Source organism: Phacochoerus africanus, chromosome 2 (assembly GCF_016906955.1).
Source record: "Phacochoerus africanus isolate WHEZ1 chromosome 2, ROS_Pafr_v1, whole genome shotgun sequence".
Lineage (NCBI taxonomy): Eukaryota > Metazoa > Chordata > Mammalia > Artiodactyla > Suidae > Phacochoerus > Phacochoerus africanus.
Genome location: NC_062545.1, coordinates 276,088,022 through 276,092,678, shown reverse-complemented (window position 1 = coordinate 276,092,678; position 4,657 = coordinate 276,088,022).

Sequence of the window (4,657 nt, the reverse complement as noted above, 5' to 3'; positions counted from 1 at the left end):
TGGATAATCACAGCAACTTCAATAGACTCTAAGTACGAGAATCCTAAGAGCAACTGAGGGGAATCCAGACTGGAAAAAGCAGGGATCGCTTATAAACTGAAAAACTGGCCAACCAGCTACCTGTAAAGAAAGAGGACCTGCTACCTGTTCCTTAAGGACTGCCCCGGAGGGCTGCATCTGACAAACACTCTCCAAAATTCCCACTTCATCTCCTCTCTAATCTTTCCCACTTCAAACTGCCCTAGTATCAGAAGGAAGCTTGGGACACGGGTTTCTCTTCAGGGAAGAGGAGAACTGTGCTGAGCAGGTGCTTCAACCCGGGAGACCCAGGTCACGCCCAGCAAAGAGCTGCGCCCTCCTCCCGCCCTCGGTGCCGGCAGTTTTGAACACGCTCATCTTAGAGGTGGCAGGAAGTCCCTCACTCGTCCTCTGTGTCACGAGCACCTACTCTGTGCAAGGCACTTGACATCAGATGCTGCAGGAACCACCGAGGTGAGACAGAGAGACAGTTCCTGCCCTCGAGGAGCTTACAATCTAGTGACGAAACGCTACCTACACGGGTGCAACGCAGAGGGGCAGCCAGTTCTTCCGGATGGGGGATTCCACGCGAAATGTGCTATTATTGTTAAAGTTTTAAACAAGGTACACACTAAAAGTCTAAAACACACCGCCTAATCAGATAATAAGAATTAAAAAACCATCTCCTTTCTAGAACCTTCAGTTTTTAGGTGCCTGTCCTTTTTATTTCAAACAAATGTTTTATGTAAACACCTACTGTGAAGCCCGGCGCAGAGGGGGGCACAGGCGCTGGGCAGGCGTCAAGCAGATGTCACCCTACCCAACACAGACCTGTCTTCCTATACAGCCTTCTTTCTGTATACACAAGGTCCAGCGTCACTTCCTCTCACACACTGAAGCATACATCTGAGTCGAAGGCTTGAAAAAGACATAATTCATTTTTGCACTTACTTTTTTTTTTTTTGCCTCAGTACCCAAGACAAAGCATTCTAAACCTCACCAGTCTGTTAGCCAAAGGTCAAATTCATAAAGCATGAAATACTTCTAAGCCATGGCCTCTTACAGCACCCAGTGTGACCGTTTCCCAGGATCTTTTAATGAAACTAAAGAGCATGGTTTAGCAGGGTAAAGCAGTGTCTCCCTTAGAAATAGCTACAAGATTTAGAGCCTTGAAATGCAATTCCACCCAGTCCATTTACAGTGTTCTGGTTAGAGAGCCTGCACCTCCGCCCCGCACACCAGTATGGGAGTGCCTTCCTTCCCTCTCAGCTCCTCGCAAGCCCAGAACCAGTGAGTGAACATCCTGCTGGGAGATCACGAAACATGTCACTAAACCAGCTCCCTGACTAGGACTTCAGACTGTGTGTGAAGTCTCCCCCCCGAAGAGCTACAACCCAGAGAAAATGCAAGGCAAGAGAAGCTGGTCACCTAATCAGATTAAGAGGCTGGGGGAGAAATATTTATTCCGAAAGGATTCAAGTCTTGAAACAGGTGCATTTATTGCTTGCCACGGCATGTTTTCAGAGACAGCGTCTGAAACCGTACAGCAGGTGGGAGGCTGCATCCTGTTCACCAGACTCGGACCAGCCAGGACGTCGTGATACTGAGGTGACCTGTGCCATGGAAACAAGCCCGCAGCTTCTGCAAGCCCTGCTGGTCATCAGGCTCACGATGCTGTGGCGAGAGTGATCATTAGAGGCAATTCTGCAGATGTGACTTAACTCAGCCCAAGGATGGTCAAATCGCCCACGCTCTAAAATCAGTTTGAACAGCAGATGTCATGAAGAGCTCAGCTCCAGAAACCTCTCTTAGTGTCAAGAGAGAGCAGGTCAAAGCTTAATAACTATGAGACTTGAGACATGGCCTAAAATTCTGCTTGAAGCTGCCCACTGATACTTCCACTAACAGCGAGTGCAGACACTTCAGCTGGACCCGGGAGAGGCGCGTCTACAAGCCGGCAGCCTTGGGGGAGCAGCTGCGCAGCTGAGACAACTGCTAGACTCCCCCCCCCCCGCCCCCCCCCCCGCCAGCCAGAGGGCACAGCTGTGTCCCCCTCGGGCCGGACGCCTGCAGACTCCATGGTCTGCGGGGCCGCCTGCAGAGAGATGCGCGGCTCAGTCTCTAAAGAGGAAAAGGACAGGACTGATCCTTCCCTTAAAAACTCAGGCCTGCGGAGACTGTGACTGTGGCGGGAAGTTTGGCCGGTCAGGCGTAAGCGGCCGGGGGGAGCGGGGGCGGCGGGGCCGGGCGCTGCGGTCTGCAATCAGACAGTGACGCCGACCCTCCACAGGGGAGGCGAAGACGACCAGACAGTTAGCAGGCTGGTAAGAGCTAACGCCATCACCTTTAGAAAGAAAAGCCACTGTTTAATGGCTCCTTGTAGGAAGGCAGGCCTGCTATGTGACTTAGAAATTTGATCACAAACCCACTTTCCTTTCAAACATGGGATCTGCTGGCTTAGAAGGTGTCCTAAAGCTGAGGGAACCAAAGCGGGGAACAGAGGGGACCTCGCTCTCCCGGCAGGAGCAGAGAGGGTGCGGGACCTGGGGAATCAGACAGTGATGCTGACTCCCGCTTGCTTCGCAGGAGCCCCGGCCGTTCGGCAAAGCCCGACGCGGTGTCAATACTACCAGGGAGCAGGTGCCCATCCTCCCAACAAGACTGACAGGGCCCCTGACCCTCTGCATCTTATCTGACGCCTTTACAGTGGCGAGAGCATGTGTTTTAACCTTGAAGTCTTACCCTTTCACGCCCCTTTAGCCGAGTTAACGGGTGAAGCCCGCTAACAGGTCTGACACACAGGCTCCAATTTAACATCCTCAAAAATTTCTCAGCGGGAGAAGCAGAATGTCCCACTCAACCATGAGATCCGCCAGGGGTTCTACTAACTTCTGATGCTGAAAAATTATCGGTCGTCTCGGCCTTTACAAGAGTAGGTAGAGATGGGCAGCGGACAAATGAGGATTTCAGAGTGAATACCACGTGTAACGAGCTATCCACTTCTTACCTAGAGGAGCAGGAACACATTAGCCCCGGACGGAGGAAACGTGATACCAGTGTGGACATCAGACCCCCGAGAGCAGCAGTGTCGCACCTCAGCTCCGTCACTCTGCCACCTGGTCCACGCCTGTGCAGCAGTGACAGCTGAAGTCAGCCTGGCATCCACCCAAGAGACCGGGCAAAGTTTAGGAGAGTGTGGAGGGTACGGCAGGCGTAGACCAGGGGAGACGATGAGTCTGCGGGTTCCCGGTGTCACTCCCACACCCCAGGGTCTCTCTAGTCAGCACTCTGTCACCAGGGGGGGCTGACCCCCAGTGACACTTGGAAGTGCACTGTGCTTGTGACGCTGCCACGAACTCCAAATGCTCTCTTGTTCTCACAGGTCCATGGATTAACCTCCAAAGAAGATGCTGGGGGCCGGGGGCCGGGGGGTGGGGGTGTCCCAGCTCGGCGTGCAGGATCTGGGCCGGGGCAGGTGTTGGCCGGATTTCACAGGCCTAAGGACCGCCCCTGGGCCCAGTGCCCTGCACACAGAAGCCACCTTCAGTAAAACAGTTGCCGTGTTTATCCCTACAGACACACCCAGGATCTGGGAGACTTGTTTCAGTTAACTTCTCAGAGCCAGATTTTCCCGTCAAGGGCATAATTGCTTTAAATAAAAACTTAAGTTTTAAATGGCAGCAGCACAAAATTCCCTCATAAGAAAAAAAAAATCAATTATTCCCTCTGATTAGGAACAAAAACTTCAGTGAAACTACACATGCTATGATTAGGAAGCTGCAGTAATTCCTTGACAGGGTCTCCGCTTTTATTGTCACATTCACTGTAAAGTGAAACAGCTCTAGGCACAAACCACCACGACTACACAACTTTCTGAGTTGTGTTCTTCATGATTTTAATGCTGCCCAGTTCTCTTTCGTGACAATCAGTTTAACATGCTGGAGCCTCTTGAAAGCACCACCGAAATGAGAAGGGTCCAAGCAGAAGACGCCAGCAAAATACACGGCAACAGAAACGCAGAATTAAACATGGGAGACAAAAACAAAAATATGAATGGGAAACAAAAGACATTTCAAAGCAGGCTGTGTGGGGGTGCCCCTATCTCCCAGCGACACCAACAGAGGGGTGGGGACACCCCAGGCGTGCGTCCCCCGACAGGCTCTCCACAGAGCAAGTGTTGCTTACGTGAGGACAGAAATGTTTTTTACTAAGGAGACAAAAATAAAAGCAGGAGTAAGTGGTAAAGTAAAGGCAAAACAGACAGCATGTAATACGAGTCAGAAGTTCACATTTGTATTTCCTATCCAGCCTCCAAAACATGCACCATTTCAAGGTGTGTGCATTACAGCCCTAATTAGCACCGAGCTCTAGGACACCTATTGTAAAAATCCAAGAACTCTGTGGTTCTAGAATGTCTACTTTGAGTTTTAGGCGTTAACACCAATTAATGCCTAATACCTCCTCTTAACAGCCCAGGGAAAAATACCTGTGTCATAACCATCAAGCACCTTTGCAGAGAAGAACTCCCAGGCTTCCAACAACTGAGCTGCACCCGTGACAACGGAGCACAAGCGTCCACACTTCTGGAGGTCTCTAGACAGACTCGGGAACAGAAATGAGATGTCTGGAAATGCCAACG